At 39.2% G+C, this 19,536-nt stretch overlaps 1 pseudogene; it reads right to left on the bottom strand.

Moving 5' to 3' along the window:
- Positions 1–1,069: 1,069 nt before the first annotated feature.
- On the bottom strand, positions 1,070–16,406 carry LOC132771971 (serotriflin-like; annotated as a pseudogene).
- Between the last annotated feature and the right edge of the window lie 3,130 nt (positions 16,407–19,536).

The raw sequence follows: 19,536 nt of genomic DNA, 5'->3' as shown, positions 1-19,536 counted from the left end.
TTCCCAGAGCGCCTCATCTCAATTAGGGGGGATTTGGAGTGGCCGGCCCGCTATCCAGACTTAGCCCCTTGTGATTTTTTTCTATGGTTTTTTTTTTGAAATCCCGTGTTTATGTGAACCGTCCAAGGACCCTACAACATTTGAAGACCAACATCCAGGAAGAAATTGCCAACATAATGCCTGCTATGCTGGCAAGAGTCATGACAAAAGCCAGAAATCAGTTTACTCAGTGTATGGAGAATGGAGGTCGTCACCTACCTAATTTGATCTTCAAAACTACATAAAACAAAACTTTAGGTATGTGCCTACATTATAAAAAAAGTTCTGATTCATACAATGGGTTTTATTAAGTTTTGAAAAAAAGAAGTTATGCTGCTGCACCCTGTATAAGATGTGGAAATGGCCGTACATTGTCTGGCTTGATTGCACCAGCTTTGAGGTGAGACCATAGTTTCTTTCCTTTCTTCCAAATCAAGCTAATGTAGGAACATGGGTGCATTCAACTATGAACTCTTTGAGATTCAACAGTCTCCTATTAACTATTTATTTCCCCATGATTAGAATAAAAAACTGGAAATATTTGATTGGGAGCATATTTGTATGCCTTGCTGAAAAGAGTTCAAAGTAGTGCTTTGTATAAAAAACCATCAGCACAAATCACTCTACAGGAAAAAAAATTAGATGAACTTATGGAATAAAAATGAAGTCCTGATGAATATCAGATTGGTACACATAAAAATTCTGGGTATATCTTTTAATGCATAGTATGACAAATTGCTCGTATCTATACATTTGTATTTGCATAGACACAATTACTGTTACAGTATGCATCTGCAAGAAAAGTGATAGGTGTAACTTTAATTTACGGCAACATGTTTTCTTGTGTTTGATGTGAAAGATCTTTTTTTCTTAACTGTAACTTTATAACCAACAAAACACATTAAAACAATTTTCAGCTCCTTACTTTTTGCCACTTAAAGATATTTTTTTCAATAATCCTCAATTTTCATCCTTCTTGGTGAAGTTCTGTTGCTTTAGGAAGACCTTTGTGGTGTCCATGTACGTATATTTATACAATTTGATTTGGGCAATTACATAAGGCTGGACAGTTCTCAGACATAACTTTTGATTCGCAACTAAAAAAGTTTTTCATTGTTTCACATTCACTGTAAATGTTTTTATATGGACATGGATTGGCTGAAAGAAAGCAAACAAATGAAAGTTAGATATATCATTATTATAATTATATGAATTTATATCCCACTTTTATCTCTCCTGTTCAGCTTACACAGTGCATTATTTTAGCCTTGCAACAGTTGAACTGATTTACCCATAATGATCTAAAATATTAACGGTGTCATTTTGAATTTTCTATCCTAAAGGACTAAAAAATTGGCATTATTACCACATCTTGAGTTTGTTTTCATAATACTTTTCCTTTAAAGATGTTCTTGAAGTCATTTGAAACTGACAGCAGCAGCATCATGTGTGCTATGGCCATACTGTTCTATTATTGATATCAATGATAGCATGCATGTAGACTTGTTCTCTCTTTTTTAGTTAAGGCACAAGATATTACATGTGTGATAGGAACATAGTAAAACAACACTACAGTCATGAAAATGTAGAGAAGCCCAGGGTGTTAGGGGTATAATTGTCTATTATCTTGCTCCACATTTGAATATCTGCTGATAGGTTTAAATATAAGAAACAAGCCTTACTATCTAGAGTGGTCTCAATTGGCACAACCGAAAGGTTGGCAATTTGAATCCGGGGAGTGGGATGAGCTCCCATCTATCAGCTCCAGCTTCTCATGTGGGGACATGAGAGAAGCCTCCCACAGGATGGTAAAAATTCTGGGCATTCCCTGGGCAATGTCCTTGCAGATGGCCAATTCTCTCACACTAGAAATGACTTGCACTTTCTCAAGTAGATCCTGACACGAAAAAAGCCTATTTTGGAATGTCAAAAGGTCATAATGATCTCCAAGAGGGATCGCGTCCCACTCTAGTCAAGTATGAAAAGGAAATTCAGAGGTAGTAGACCAATCTCTAATGTCTTCTGGATGTCATGGACTAAAAACCTCATTACCTCCCAGTTCAGAAAGATGCATGGTGTTATCTGGGAGGAATTAGATTGAAGCAAGCTGGGATAGAGGATTTCCAAAGAAGAAAAATAACTTACTACAGAGTTGATCTTCACAGTCAGAAGGACAGTCTGCACAGGGAGGGCCTTCTTTGTAGGGTGTTGCTATTTTGTCTTGAATGTTCCCACTGAAATCACAGATCAAAACCATTCTTTAATAATTAAGAATGTAGTTCTTAAACAAAACATGCATAATAACCAACCATGTAAACAGATTACATAGTGACTTCTCAGTGCTAGGGAAGAACTATCACTAAGAACGATCTTATCACATGAGGCTGATAAGATGCATAAACATAAAATTGACATTGAATGGTGCTTACTGCATGATATCCTTTCTCCTTTATAGTAACACATTGCTTAAATCAATTTTGGATCATCTCTTTTCCCTGAAGGGAAAAATCCATCATTGAATCAAACATGCTACTTTTCTATTACTCTTCCTTATGCAATCAAGTCCTTCCACTGAGATCCTGATATTGTAAGTGGACAAAGGTCTTTTGAGAATGCCTCAACTGCACAAGTATGCAGTTGCACCAAAATGGTGGTGATGGTGATGAGTAGAAAACAGAGGGAAAACACAGTGCACATGCACTGTGAAGGTAAAAATACAGTAGGAAGCAAGGCTGTTCAAAAGACCGATTGCAGGAATTTGCATTAACAAAATGCTAGCATTTCACAATTGCGGGAAGGTGTTACTAATCCTAAGCATGTTTCTGTTTGCTTAAAGAGTTCAGCTCTTATGAGGCAATAGGCTGGTGTGAGAAAGTCATAAGTCATAAGACTACATTCGTAAATGTTACAGATTTTCACAGTGGCTGACCAGTTGCTTATGACACATAAAATTCCATAAGCATGGCACTTTAAAACCTTTTGACTCTACAAGTGGAGGTAGCATGATTTGGACTCTATTTCATGCAATGCAGTATAGTGAACCGTACTCCCAGACTGCTTTCTGAAAATAGCACAAAGCAGCAATTTCAGACAGGAGATAGGGATCCCTCTACCCCACTCTTTCATAAAAGGTATTCCATTCATTTGTCATTCACCATTCATTTCTCTAAGTGGTGGATTCACCAATGCACACCTTAGCACTAGCAGATATATTTCCTTCTGTTGAAATAGATGTATCAAGCTCATGTCAGAAAATGTTTGTGGAGCTTTTGAACAGGGTAAATTTTAGAAGTATTGATTCAAAACTTACCTAGGGCAGAAATGGCACGAATATAAGTATGGGTAATTCTTCCCTTTGCAATAAGCAAGCGCACATCCAACCTCATTCGAATTGTACCATACGAGCTATAGGCATAATAGAAAACATATGTATTAAATTAGAGATGCATTAGCTATAATTTTAAATAGATACCTCAAACTAGAGGTGTATTAATTCTATTACACAATTCAAAGTGCTGGCTTTGGTCTATAGGGCCCTAAACAGCCCGGCCCAGTTTACCTGTCCAAACGCATCTCCCTTTACGAACCACCACAAAGACTAAGATCTTCTGGGAAGATCCTTCTCTTGCTCCCGCCACCTCCTCAGTGATTGCCCCCCAGCTATGGAACTCCCTTTCTGGTGAGATTAGATCAACCCCCTCCATCCTGTCCTTCAAAATAATGGTAAAGACCAGACTGGTCTGTAGGTGACTGTAGAGACCTATTCTTGATCTGCATGTTCTTTCACAGTGAGGACATCGGTTTCCAGATGGAAGGTGGTCCCGGTCAGGGTTGACTTTACACAACTTCCTCTCAACACATTTCTCCCTTTCATCATTCATTCGTGCCTCTTCGAATTCCACAGTTCTGTTGGTAACAGTTGACCTCCAGTTAGAACACTCAAGGGCCAGGGCTTCCCAGTTCTCAGTGTCTATTCCACAGATTTTAAAGTTGGCTTTAAGACCATCTTTAAATCTCTTTTCCTGTCCACCAACATTCCATTTTCTATTCTTGAACTGAGACTATGGTAACTCCTTTGGGGGACTGATTGGGCATTCGGACAACGTGGCCAGTCCAGTGAAGTTGATGGTGAAGGATCGTTGCTTCAGTGCTGGCGATCTTTGCTTCTTCCAGCACACTGACATTTGTTTGCCTGCCTTCCTAAGAGAGTTGCAAGATTTTTCAGAAGTAACGCTGATGGAATCATTCCAGAAGTTGAGTGTGATATGTGTAGATGGTCCACATTTTGAAGACTTATAACAGGTTTGGGAGGACAATAGCTTTATAAACAAGCATCTTGGTTTCCTTACGAATGCCTTGAACACTCTCTACTTTATTTGAGAAAATGCTGCACTCGCAGAGTTCAGATGGTGTTGTATTTCAGTGCCAATGTGGACTTTTGTGGAGAGGTGGCTGCCAAGGCAGCAGAAATGGTCAATATTTTCTAATGTACACCATTAAGCTGTATTTCTGGCATTGCAGAGGGATTGGCTGGTGCCTGCTAAAGGCGCACTTTGGTTTTCTCGATGTTCAGTGAGAGGCTGAGCTTTGCATATGCTTCTGCAAAGGTGTTGAGAGTGGCTTGTAGGTCTTATTCTGAATGAGCACATTCTACATTAGCATCAGCATACTGGAGTTCTATAACATATATTGTTGTGATCTTCGTTTTGGCTTTCAGTCCAATAGATGATTTTCATGCTGGTGGGTAGCTTCCCCTCAACAAGGTGCAGTATCATAGTGATGAAGAAGGAGGATAAGGTTGGAACAACAATACAACTCTTTCTGACACCTTACTTCACTTTGGAATTCATTGTTGTCCAAGACTGTTGCCATCATGTCATCATGCAGGAGCCACAGAATGTTCACAAATTTGTCAGGGCATCCAATTTTTTGGAGGATGGTCCAGAGAGCAAAGCATTTCACTGTGTTGAATGCATTTGCAAGGTCAATCAATGCCATGTAGAGAGATGGAATTTGTTCCCTGAATTTTGCTTGGAGCTGTCATGTAGTCAAGATCATATCCACTATCCTTCTGGAGGGGTGGAAGCCATTCTGGGAGAATATCTTTTGAGATAGGTAGAAGGCTATTTGCAAGGATTCTTGCAAGGATTTTCCTCATGGAGATTAGAAGGGAGATACCTGGATAGTTTCCACTGTCTGTTCTTTCCCCATTTTTGAAAAGGGTGATGGTGATGGCATCTTTGAAGTCTGCTGGGATTTTCTCGGTCACCCGCACTTTTTCAATGAGCTGTTGGAGTTGTGTCAACTCAGGCCCACCCTCTTTAACGATTTCATGTCCTCTGGCTTTGTTATTTTCTAGTTGAATTATGGCTTTGCTTACTTCTTCCAAACTAGGCAGTGCTGCAAACTCATCCCTGGTTTGTTGTTGTGGTGTTTTTGAGATAACATCTTTGGACACATTGGAGCTGTGGTTAAGGAGGTTGTGGTAATGCTCTTTCCAATGCAGTGCAATTGATTTTTTTTTATCCTTCAGAAGTTTGGTTCCATCTGATAAATGTAGAGGGTGTATGCCATGATTTCTTGGGCCATAGATGACCTTTGTGGCATTAAAGAATCCCCGTGCATCATAGCCATCTACATAGTGTTGGGATTTTTGAGCCCTTTTTGTCCACCAGATGTTCTTGAGCTCCTTCTTTGGACCTCAGCTTTTGCACTGGAATAGATCGGTTTCTTAACAACACAGTTGGTGTCTCTGTCATATTTGGAAGGCTTGACTTTTCTTATCAATTGACTGTTGGATCTCGTTATCATTTTCATCAAACCAGTCTTGATGTTTCTTAGTTTGGTTTCCAATAGTTTCTTCACAGGCTGTGATGATGGAGGTCTTCAGTTTATTCCAATGTTCCTCAACATTTTCCGGGTGTTCATTATACTTTTGCTAAAGACATTATTTCTAGTCTTTGTGGAGTGTAACCTAGCTTTAGCTAGTAATCCTTCACATAAGAGGTGAATATAAAGGTCCCAGAAGTCAAACAATCAACACCATCTACATAGCCAGTCATTCACCTGCAATATCTGCCAATCCTTCTCTCTTCAATAGGTAGAATTGGTGAGAATATCACCTGTGCTGCTAATCTCTTTACTTTCCTGTCCGAGGCTTCATACTCCAAGGTGATGTATTCAAAAGTGTTATTTGCAATGCTGTTGTGCCCATTTGAATCACAAGAAAGGGACAATGCTCTATGCCCTTGATGACCTTCAACAATTTCTCAGTAACATCCTGGATACACTTCCTAATTCATCTTATCCTGCTGGCACACAGTTTCCTTTATAGCTTTGATAAATGAATTTCCTACAACTAGCACCTTTCTTTTCTTTTTGCTATCAGTGGTGGCTAGGCCTGGTTCTTCTGGCATGCAGTGTCTCTTGTTGTTTGCTCCTCTTTACCACCATTATTGTCAAGAAGACATAGAAAGGGATTTCTTAGTCTTATGCATACTTTGCTCGTCACAGTGGCTGTCCTCCAGTGAGTTCCCTCAGTGTTACAGTCCTCTTCATTTTTCTTCCTGTTATTTTTGCAGGATCAATTCTCCCTCTGTTCTATCCAAAAGGTCTTCTTATTCTGTCATGTGTTGAAGAATCTCAATACATAACTGCAGTGCATCAACCATCAGTTTACATTTTTCTGCAAGTCTTGTCAGTGAAGTTCCTTTCACAAGAAAACAAACATTGCACACACATTGAAGCAGACAATGGCAGATCCTTCATTCTCCATCCCTACAATTTATTTTTCACAATTTTAAGACTGTAATAAAGATGCTCCAAAAGCATATATAGATCTAGTGACTGTTAATTCTGTCCAAAAACAAGTCTGATTAAGTAGAAACTCATGTGCTCAGGCATAGCCCATATCCAAAACAACAACAACAACAAGCCCTACACAATTCTTCAAACATAGTCAGAATGAAGTATGACTCCTCAACACAATGCACCATTCTCTCTCTTCTCACATCTATTCTGGTCTCAAAACATTATACATTTATAGTGTGATTGTGACTTGTTCCTTAATTTAGTTAGACTTCATTTAGCTGTTATTCATTGTTCTTGAGCAGATTCAATTTTTTTTACATCCTGTATTCCCAGAGGTGGTCCTAGGTAATTTTCAACGGTAAGCAAACAGTATTTTGCCCCCCCCCCCCAACCAATCACTGATATATATTTTCTGTTCATCGTGGGAGTTCTGTGTGCCATATTTGGTTCAATTCCATCATTGGTGGAGTTCAGAATGCTCTTTGATTATAGATGAACTATATATCCCAGTAACTACAACTCACATATGTCAAGGTCTATTTTCCCCCAAGAGCACCTCAAGAGCGCCCCTGGGCAAAATCAACTATACTGCAAATGCTTACTTTGCGTAATGAGTTGAGCCGCCCCTGTGTATTCCAGGCTCCCAATAGAGCTTTTTGATCTACAGCTTATAGTTTCTATTTCTTGAACTGTATAAATCAATGCATCTTTCACATAACTTATTCAATAGGTAGAATAGTAGAGAAGTTACTAAAGTAGATTCAGAAGATCAAATATTTACACAATTTCCATCATTTCATTAGTGTTATCCATCTCTCAAACTCACGCCAACAACATGCAAGAAGCATATGATATTTCTAATCATACCTGAGTATAGCTATAGATGTTTTTTCTTGGGTCAACTGGTCCAATGCCATATTTGAAATTATGCTTTGTACTGGCCCATGATTGAATTACATCTGGCCAGGAGCTCGGTGTCATTGTTTGTGACAGTGTCTCCCCACAGACAACATCTATAATAAGAACCAGAAATTAGAGAAATGGGAAAGTAAGAGCTGAAGGAGACACAACAAGATACAGTGGCACTCAAAGCCCTTCAAGTTCAGGGTACGCCAGAACAGCAGGTAAAGGAAATTTGCACTAAAATTAGTGAAGCCCTTGGTGATTAGAAGTTCCACATAAAAACTGCAGTTGACAAGACATACGATACTTATGTGGCTAGATAGAAGAACCTTCCCAGAATTGTTGTGGTTAATATCATAGAATTATACAATTGGAAGAGTCCACATGGGCCATCTAGTTGAATCCTCTTCCGTGCAAGAAAAGCACAATCAAAGCACCCCAACAGATGCCTATCCACCCTCTGTTTAAAAGCCTCTAAAGAAGGAGCCTCCCACATACTATGAAGCAGAGGGTTCCACTGTTGAACAGCTCTCAGGGTCATGAGCTTTTCCTAATGTTCAGGTAGAATCTCCTTTCCTGTATTTTGAACCCATTACTATGTGTCCTGGTCTCCAGCACCACAGAAAACAAGCCTGCTCCCTCTTCCTTCTGACATCCTTTCAAATATTTATACATGTCTCCTCTCACCCTTTTCTTCTGCAGGCTAAACATTTGCAGCTCTTTAAGCCACTCCTTGAATTCACTTCCATGTCTCATAAGGTGTAGTGTTATAACTTACTATTTGAAGTTCGTTCTTCTTTGGGACTATTTCTAAAATGACATTGACTAACCCATCTTCCAGCACTCTCACTAGCTGCAGCACTCCATACCTTAGCAAGACAAGAAAAAGAAAAGAAAGTTTTTGCTGTAGCATTATCATCCATTGATGCACAGTAAATGCTACGTTCTATGGCAGTACTAAGCTCCCTCTATCAGCTCCAGCTCTCTGTGTGAGGACATGAGAGAAGCCTCCCACAAGGATGATAAAAACATCCTGGGCAACACCCTTGGAGACAGCCAATTCTCTCACACCAGAAGCGACTTGCAGTTTCTCAAGTCACTCTTGACATGGAAAAACAACAACAACCCAAACCAAACAAAACAGCATTTCAGGATAGTTCAATAACAATTACAAGACAATAACATTTACAAATAACTTTACATATTAATAGAGCTACACCAAAGGCATCAAACAATCAATTAATAATTACTATTCACCAAATATTGGCATCTGTGTGTGCCTTTAAGTTGCCTTTTGACTTATGATGATCCAGTGAATTTTACTAGATTTAAAGGCTTTCCTTTGGGAGGGAGGTTGGCTACATGCCATTCTGATTAAAATAGGGATGGCAAGCAGCCACCCTGAAGTTCCTGAATTTATCCCTAAAAGTAAAGTTAAAAGTACCTGGCTGCTGTAAGTTCCCTCTGGATGCCCTCCTGGTGCAAGCAAATGATGCACCAGGAGAGGGGTGGCAAGGAGGAAAACTTATGGTGGCCAGGTACTTTTCACTTTACGTTTAGGGATACATTGGGAGATTGCAGGGAGAGGGGTGGGTGCCCTATCAGTCTTTTTGGCTATAGGAGCCCAAAAAAACCTAGATGGCTATATGGATTGGGCCCAGGAATCACGTGACGTGGTTTCCGGGTCCAATCCCCACAGGGTCCACATCTGGTAAGACCAGGTAATTAATTAATTTAGGACAAACTAGAGAAACCAGGTTTCTGAATTAATGTGTTTTTACCAGAAGCATCATTTGAACACTTCCAGTAAAAACTAAGACAGGTCCTGACATATGTGTTTGTCTTGATGACAAACACATATCTGAGTGCGCTTTCTCTACTCAAGATGGATTACCCCTGAAAGTCCCTCGGAATGACAGCTTAAATTTTAAATAAAAGGAGAGCTTTCCTACACTGCTCAACATTTTAAAAATCTACTTTTTCAAGATTACAAACAGACTCCCTGCCAATTCTTGGTTTTGAGCGGACATCAAGAATGGGAGGAGCTGTGCAATAAGGCTTCAGGAAAAGGATATTTGAAGCTGATACACCTCCCCTACATTTTGAGTCTTACCAATAAAATCATTTGGATGCACTGTTCCCCTATATTACAACTGCACATTATCTAGATAAATGTACATGCAAATAGAGCTCTTGAAAAAAATCAGTAAAGGTGATGTCTTACAATTTTCATCATATTGCTTGCAGTGGGTTCCACATTTTTTCTGATCTCATTAATATTATCAAGGATTTCCTGTTGTTTTTTGGGAGACATTTTACTCACGATAGCCTTTAAAGAAAGAAAGAAAATGTCAGTGAATGGTTTTCCACTTTAAAAATGTCTCCCTTCCCTCATTCAGTTGTCATCTGTTGAAACTCCCAAAAGCAAACTTATTTGCTCATTGCACTGGCTAACTGTATCCCAGAGCAGCCAGCTCTCCATCATGCTTTCCCCATCACATGGGGAAATCATTGCCCTCCCAGCAAGGCCTCCCAAATTGGAAGGGCAGTGGCAGGCCCATAGCCAGGACTTTTGGGGGGGGGGGGGGGCTGAGTTGATTCGGGGGGGGGGGGGCTGAGTCTGAGAGAAAGAGGGTCTACCCTAGCAAACCTTTTGCATCATTACCCCAATACCCCCATGCATATGGGATATATTGAGCATGGTGATCAGATCATGATATGAATAAACATAACAGTTTAAATAATGCACCAGTAAGGCCTTCTCATGGACCACCATGAGAATTTGGGGGGGGGGGGGCTGAAGCCCCTCAACCCCCCCCCCCCCCAGCTACATGACTGGGCAATGGGTTGGGTGTGGAGCCTCCACCTGATGTCATACAATGTGGGGCTCCACCCATTAGCATCACAGGATGCTAAATTCACCCCATCTGTTGAGGTCCTAGATCATATCATGCCAAATAGATAGAGAAAATTGGAATACCGGATCCGACAGGCTATATTTTCCACTGGAGCTATTTTATATAACTTTTATTATTGGGGTGACTGATTTCTTGATAACAATGATTTAAAAAACCACCAGGAAATCTAGGATCAATGGATTAGTGGGAAGATATTTCCCAGTATTGTAGTCTAAAATTGTCAAACAATTACTTTTAGAATGTTGCCATTGACTTTGTAGTAAATGATCAGATAATCACCATCTTTTCTTTCTGTGTCGGAAATAGCTATGGGCACATCTACACTGGCTATTTAAGTCCATTTTAAACTGGTATTAAAGAAAGTGATTTCACTGTGCAGATGTTGCATAGAAAATCCTAGAAGCAGTTTGCGGCCTAAATTGTGACTACACAAACCGCAGAGCACTTTTTTTCACAGGTTTTTGTGGGATTTTGTTGTCCCAAATGCAGTTTGAAGCTTGCATTTAATGATCAGTGTAGATGAAGCCTATGTGAACTGATATTTGACTATCAATGAATGCTTGACTGATGATCTTAAGGCTCATATGAACCAATACCTGTCCCAAAGCGTGTTGTAGTACAGCAGCCAAGGGCAGAAGCACAGACAGTCGAAGCATTTCTGGATAAACAGAAACAGAAAAAGTGATTAGAATTTCCACTGGCTAAAGGCTGCTTGTTGACTAGTGCTTCATATCTGCTGTATTCAATGAGTTTTCCAGACCGAAACTGAAATGTTGTAGTTTCTTACATTTTGTCTCTTTAACTTCCTCTTCACATGAGGCAAAAATGCCTCACTTTGCTGCCTTCATGTATAGGTTTGACAGGGCCTGCCATGTGTCATCACATGACGCACAGCAGGCCACATCCACTTTCCCCACAAAGCAGAGGCAAACTATAAATAATAATAATAATAATAATAATAATAATAATAATCTTTTTATACCCTGCCACCATCTCCCCGAAGGGACTCGTGGTGGCTCACAAAAGCACTCCAAGTGCTGGACGTAAAATAAACAATACATAAGCATATAAAATGATGACAACATAAATTTATAACAGAAAATACACATAAAATATCACATAATAAAATTTTCACTATGTAGAGGAAAGCATTGTGCGGGTAGCTCTGTTGCGCATTGCCACCCTTTCTGCCATGTGATGGGAAGGAGTGTGATGAGTGGAGGAGTGAGGGTGCATGGGGCACCATGTCTCACCCTGCACACCTTCTTTTTCGCTGGCAAAAGCCGGTGAGATGGAACAGCCCAACTGGGCCATGTGACAAAGTCCATACTTTAGACACCTTGAGTCATCACTTTGTGATAATCTTGCTCTTGTTCATAGTTCCCTGTGTTTAGTCAATGTGCCAACTTAAATCTGGCAGACAGAGTTTAGAGGAAAGAAGGCTGTATGAATAAGGTACCCAGACAAAGGTTAGTTCAATTTTGGCTGCTAACAAAGAATCCAGAAAATAATATCAACTTTATGTCTATGACATGATTCTTGGAGAATATCTTCACTAAGGGCCCTTCTACACTGGCCCAAATTTGCATGAAATAAATGTTTTAAACACATACAAGGGGTATTTTTTTTAAGTAAGGTCCGTTTGAACATAAGTACACAACAAAAGTTTATTTCAAAAAAGTAAATTTATTTTAAGAAAGTATATACTTCACTCTATTTTTTGACATAGTTGCCAAGTTTGTTCAAACACTGATCAAACCTCTGAACCAATTTTAAAATACCCTCTTCATAAAAACTTGCCACCTGCTGCAGCCACCAAATTGTCTGTAATCAAAGAAGGGCGACTGGAGCGGTCCTCATCATGGACGTTGTCACGGCCATCTTTGAATTGTCGTACCCACTTATGGACTTTGCTTTCACTCATAACAGTATCACCGTACACTTTACAAATCTGTCAAGTTCCTTGCTGACAAAAACCGTATCACTGAGCGAACCTCACATGCGGCAGGTAAGTTGATAGTCTTAAACATTTTTAAAGCACAGAACAGAACCGTACAGGTTAGCTACAGAGCGGAAACTGAGCACAGTTGTTCCCGAGGCATGCTGGTACACGACACACGTGCTCGTTGTGGTATGCACGCGAACTACTAGTGTCTACAACAAAACGGACCTTACTTAAAAAATACCCCTCGTATTTCATGTACATTTGGAAGCCACACAGAGGAACAAAACCCCACTTTTACGGTGTGTGAGTGGCTAGAAACCCACCTGTGTGCCCCCCTTCCATCCCTGGGGCTTGTTTCCCCATTTAAAAGGTAAAGGAAGCCTTCTGACCAATGCTAGAGGCTTTGAGGACTCCATGTCATGTCTAAATGATGAGACAGTTTTGAAGAAGGGAGGGGAGTTTCCCCTTCAAAGTTGTGTGTGTCATTTTGACACGACATGGAGCACTCAGAAGCCTCTAGTTTCAGTCAGAAAGCTTTTACCTTTTAAATGAGGAAATGAGGTTCAGAGAGGAGAAGATGGCACTGCCATCCCTCCTCCACGGGCTATTTGAGATGGTGGCAGCAGTTTCTCTGTTTCGTTTGCTCCTGGGATTGCAGATGGTGATTCCAGGAACAGTCTCCACACACCCCATACTTGCAAAGATCCAGATGTTACAAAAAGGTCTGGATCTTTGCAGATGTTTTTTAAAACCCAGAACAGACCCAGATTTCCAGGTTTATTCTAGGTTAATGTGCACTATCATGTGCACTATCATGAGGCATCATTTGGACACCTTCTGATAATGTGACTCTTTTAAACATATTGATACTCTGCCTTGCTTTAGTTTTTTTTTGTCATGTCAGGAGCGACTTGAGAAATTGCAAGTCACTTCTGGTGTGAGAGAATTGGCCGTCTGCAAGGATGTTGCCCAGGGAACACCTGGATGATTTGATGTTTTTATCATCCTTGTAGGAGGCTTCTCTCATGTCCCCACATGAGGAGCTGGAGTTGATAGAGGGAGCTCATCCGCCTCTCCCCGGATTCGAACCTGCAACCTGTCGGTCTTCAGTCCTGCCGGCACAGGGGTTTAACCCACTGTGCCACCGAGGGCTCCCTTGCTTTAGTGAGACACTCCTTTAGTGAGACTCGGTTCACAAGTTCTCCTCTGTCTTTTCTGATGAAGGTTAAGGATTTAACATACTTGTAGTGGCTCTCACATCTTCAAGCATTCTATCCATATTTGCAGTACAAATTGAATTTTGCTTGGCCTCTGTAATCGACAGTTCTCTGACTCATGCCATTTTAGATCTTTTACTAAGGAATCTAATGCAAACATTTTTTCCAATTGTGTGCAACAATTGATTTCAATGAATGAAAGTGAAGTGTGAATTTTCAACTTTCCATTCAAATATGAAGGATCATGGCTGCCGTGTGCCTCTGATGTTTTAATAATGCAAAGGGTACATACGTGACACAAACACCATAAAGATTTAACAATATAGTGAAAACAATACCTCAACCTATTAAGTACCCTTTTCTTTAAAAAAAAACATTGGAATGAGAAAATCTTTGACTTCTGATGTCAGAACAGTAAGGATAAGGCCATTTTAACCTTGGTGTTCCAATGTCTAGGACAGTTCTCAACCTGGGGAACCCAGATGTTATTGGCCTACAACTCCCAGAATTCCCAGCCAATTCACCAGCTGTTAGGATTTCTGGGAGTTGAAGGCCAAAAACACCTGGGGACCCCAGGTTGAGAACCACTGGTCTAGGACAATCATCTAGATGACCCTAACATGAACGTATATCTAGGTTTAACTTTTTAGCCATGTCAAATTAACATGAAGCCTAGCGATGCACACAGATGCAGTTAAGTCTATTATTATTTTGAACAGTTGAGAACATAAAGAGTCTTGTATGTATCCCGAAGAATACCACAAGAACAGGTTGTCTTTCCCCATTTCTGTTATGTTTCTGTCATTAGGGAATACAAATACTTATGTCAGTTTTCAAATCAGTTATCAGAGATTTACCTGGATGTGAATAATAGGTCTGGGAAGTAAAACTGTGTTCTGAATAAAGGATTGTTCACATTACCTTTCATAGTCTAGCGGTTTGTCAGTCTTTGAAGGGCTGGTGGATTTAGATCTAAATTAGACAACACATATACGGTATGTTTATATAGCAGGAACAGTCCCTACTTTGCAAATGGGAGTAACTAAAAATATATTCTTCAGAAGCAAGCTGCATTTTTGCAACTTCAAAGCAAGGTGTATTTTGCTTTTTCAGAAAACATGTGGGTGTAATCCTGCAAATTCAATTTTAATTATTTATTCTTCACTTATTTATTTATACCCCCGCCTTTCTCCTCATGAAAACTAAAGCTGGCTAAAAGTCACACTTTGGTCACAATTTAAAACAAAGTGAATACAAAAATTAAATAAATAAATAAATAGCAATGTGTGGTTTTGATTAAAATACAGTTAAAAATATAAGAAATACTTAATATTTAAAACTCACAATATCCCTCAGGAAAAATGAAAAAGAAAAAAAAGAGAAAATACATAACAAGTAAAATTCAGGTTTGAAATAGGTCCTGTTCGTTGACTTCCACCTTTATCTTCCCTGGGTAGTTTTAGTTTTCACACTGGTGCTGTACTTTTGTTTGATGTTGGTCACTTCTTTTTTGGATTTTTCAAATCTCTAATTTCTTGTTTTCAATTATATAACTCGTACTCACTTGGGAGTATCAAGTCTTCATGGGCTTCGTTGTAGTTCCTTATAATTTTTATAAAGGGTCCAGTCTGTTGGGTTTATAGGTTTGCCCTCCGGGTCTTTTAGGTAGTATGTCAATAGGTCCATATCCATGATTTCGGCTACTTTAGTTTCCCATTCTTCTTTGGTTGGCAATTCTTTTAGTTTCCACTTCTTAGCATATATTATCCTTGCAGGTGTTGTCTTGTCAGGTAGGTGAATAGTTTGTCCTTATTTTTTTCAAGCACAATGTCTTCATCCGTAATGCCGAGAAGGAAATATTCTGGTTTTAATTGTATCGTTGTTTGTAGTATCTTCTGAGAGGCTTCCTGTATTGTTTTCCAGTATTTTCTAGCTCTGGGGCATGTCCACCACATGTGGTAGAATGTTTCCACATGTGTTTGGCACTTCCAGCATTTATTTTGGATATTTTTATACATTAGACCCAGCTTCTGTGGGGTCATATGCCATCGAAAGAACATTTTGTACCAGTTCTCCTTCAGATCAGTTGAATATGTATATTTTAGTTTCACTTTCCATAATTGCTTCCATTCTTTTAAGTTTATCAGTCTTCCAATATTTCTGGCCCATTTGATCACGATCTCGGTGGACCATTCTAGTAGCTTTGAATAGATCTTAGTTATAATTTTCTTTCCGTTCTTTGTCAGGGGTTCCCAGAAATCGTCTAACATTTGGTATCAAAATGTTTGTTGCCAGTGTAATTCTTCACTTTATTGATCTCACAGCTGTTCCCTCGGGAAAAAGATATAACATTGCTGAACTCTACAAAGGTTTAACATTAAAATGAAATTCCTGAGGCAGGAAAAAGTGGGGAAATCACTGGTAAGATTCCTTCGACAAAAACTTGGGAAGGATAATAGGTGGCTCTTGAATGGTATGAGTATAGATAGGACTTGTAACTCTCTCACCATCAAAATTAGAAAAAGATATACATAAAAATTGACAGTATCCATGGATCCTAACAGACTTATTCATGTTCAGAACTTCATGCAGCCTACTTTTATTTCTCAGGGGTTATACATTAGCAAAAGCTTTTAGAAATGGTAAAAGATATAGGACTTTCTTATGTTATGTGATCAATATTGCCCTAAGGATCATCCCTTCCACCAAAACAAGGGTTTTGAGCAGGGCAATTATATTGCTTTTTCTGATATCCTCTTTTCTGTTACTTATATACAAAAGATAACTCAACAGAAATTAAGAGTGAAAAGAAGGACCCAAACACTTTCTTCCCAGTCAGCCTGACATCAAAATCAGGAAAGGTTTTAGAGGGGATCATTACAGGTATATATATCTTTACAGATGACACCATTATCAAGTTTTATTAGTAAAGCCAGAATTTCTGGTAGTCAAGTAGTTGAGTTTTTCTTTCTAGATGCAATTCAATGTTACTAACAGAAGACATGAGAAAAGAAAAAAAAAGAATCAGATATGAAATTTGGATCCCTCCACCCCAATGGATTATCTTATTTTAGGGCTTGAAGAAGTTTGGACCTCAGTATGTAAAATTTTCCAGCCAGAAGTTGCTCCAGAAGAACAATGTCCAAGTCCTGCTTGTTTTGGAACGGTCCTAAATTTGTTACTTGACAACAGCATAAAGATGCTCAACATTTTGAAGTCAGGATTCGATTAAATTTACAGTATTTACATGAATATAACGTATGTGCAATAAAAAGACTCTATATCTAAACTAAAGCTTTTTAAACTGTGGATAAAGACCCCATATGGGATTTGCATAACTAAATGTGGGGATCTCCAAAAAATGAATAAATAAAAATAAAATAAAAGCAACAGTAAAAGGTTTCCGAATGAGCTAGGACCAAAAATAATTTGTGCACCCTGCCACCTAGTGTCTGTTTCATCAACCAAGCAATCAAACTTTATTATGGTCCAAAGATCCAATTTGCTCAGCAATAAAAAGTGCACAACTGCCAACAGATCCATAAACTAGACAAGACCATTTAAAAGCAGCTCAAGTGCAATGCTAGATACAGGAAGTTGTCTACCTCGGAGAGAAACTTGGCAACAGCCAAGGTCACATGGGGAAAATTGTCAACTAGTAAAAACTTTACTTGAAATTGGGCTGATCTACCAGGTAGGTTGCTCAGTAGTGGTTTAATAATATGTAGCCGAGCTTGCTTGTGAAAACTGCAGGACAATAAGCTGTGACACATACATTCAGCATCCTGGTTATTATTACATGGCCAAAGTCTTGCTTTGTATGGGACTTCCACAAATCTACCTCAAAGCACTTCAGACGGGAACACATTGCACCTTGCCTTAGAATAGGCAGTGATATTTGCAAGTTCTTAAGATAATTTACTTCATAGAGAGGCCCAGTATAGTGTATACTCAGGGTGCTTGGGAAACAAGAAGCTTATAAGAGTGTATGCAGCTCGCAGAAGGCAATGTCTCACAGTCTTTGTTTAATAGATTTAAGTGCCATGTCAAAACCCAGATGAAATAAGAGAGATGAAGAAAGGCAGATAGAAGAGGCTTTTAAAGAGCCTCTATAACAGCAATATAGTTTAATCATCCTGGGCTAGATGGTGAATCAGACCTGAGGCTATCTTTTCAGCTTCAGAAATACTCCCCTTCAGATTTTGATTCCAAAAAACTAAGGAGTTTGTCCCAGGAGTAGGGGGAAAGCAGGTGAAACCATCTTATTTTGTTGCTTACCACCAAGATCTGTCTTCTGTGATGGCCAGCGATTCCATGTCCTATCCCCATTTTTCCCCAGTTTCTCCCATTTGTTCCAGCTTGGAAGGTAACACCTGGGCTTTGTTTCCATGCACTGCACAAATGGAGTCCCCCAGAGTCCCATTGGAAGTAGCTTTACGTCATGTAATGGCCTCCGTGGAATTCTGTTTCTGAAGCTTACAAAAACGAAGCCCAGAATGCATGTGATGAAGTCGTTAAGTTGGGTTCATGAACCATACTTATCTGAAATGAAAACGTCAGCCATCTGCCATTAAAACTTCAAGATAAATTTGCTGACTTATCACGTGACATAGTTTAAAGCTAGAGTTTCTTTAAAGATCATTAAATGAATGTTGGCTTGGGTTTAGGGCAGGATTTTCAAAAATTTCCGAAATAGTAGTAAACATACTTTGGTCATTTTGTACTATGAATTACTTGTCCAAATGTATCTCCTAGGGCTGGGCGGTTTCGTTTCGTTAATTCGTAATTCGTTAATAATTCGTTAATTTTTTTAAATTACAAAACGATAACGAACCATTCTGGAGCAATTTTTTTAAAAAACGAATTTTTAAATAGTTTTGCAAATGCTTTGTATTTCGTTATTGTATTCGTTTCGTTATTGTTTTGAGGTCGTTTCGTTATTATTTCCGCATGTCTGGGGCAAGTTTTATGGTTGTTTTTTGTTTAATTAGTGAAAAAAAATTATAATATCACACCAACAGTCAACAACAGAGGAAGAGGGAAGCTTCAGAAGTTTTTGGAGGTTTTTTAGCGTATTTCGCGGTTGCGTCCGCCATTAACGAATCGATTCGTTATTGTTTCGGAAATCGATTCGTTAATGTTTTGTAATTTTTTTCACATTTACGAAATTTCGTAAATATCGAACTTTTTAAAAGGAAAATTTTGTAATTATTTTAAATAACGAAACGCAAAAACCCCCCAAAAAACGAATCGATTTTAGAACAAATTGTTCCGTTGTTACCCAGGCCTAGTATCTCCCTCTATGATCCACCTCAGAGGTTAAGATTGTCGGGGAAGGTCTTGCTCTTGATCCCGCCACCCTCGCAAGTGCTATAATAATAATAATAATAATAATAATAATAATGATAATAATAATACTTTATTTATATACCGCTCCATCTCCTCGAGGAGACTCAGAACGGTTCCCAGGTAATATCACAAAACATACAGAATAAAAACAACATAACCATTGGCAGGGATGAGAAACAGGACCTTCTCGAAGTGGCCTCCCATCTGGGGAACTCACTCCCTAATGAAATCAGTTTGCTCCCCCTACTTTTAGGGGGGGGGGACTTTAATCATGGTGGTAGGATCAAGCATTCCAGCAGCAGACACAGTGATAATAATGCATACGATTTATGTGACTGACAATGGACAGATCTTG

The sequence above is a fragment of the Anolis sagrei genome, chromosome 1 (assembly GCF_037176765.1).
Source record: "Anolis sagrei isolate rAnoSag1 chromosome 1, rAnoSag1.mat, whole genome shotgun sequence".
Lineage (NCBI taxonomy): Eukaryota > Metazoa > Chordata > Lepidosauria > Squamata > Dactyloidae > Anolis > Anolis sagrei.
This window is presented reverse-complemented; position numbering and strand designations above follow the sequence as displayed.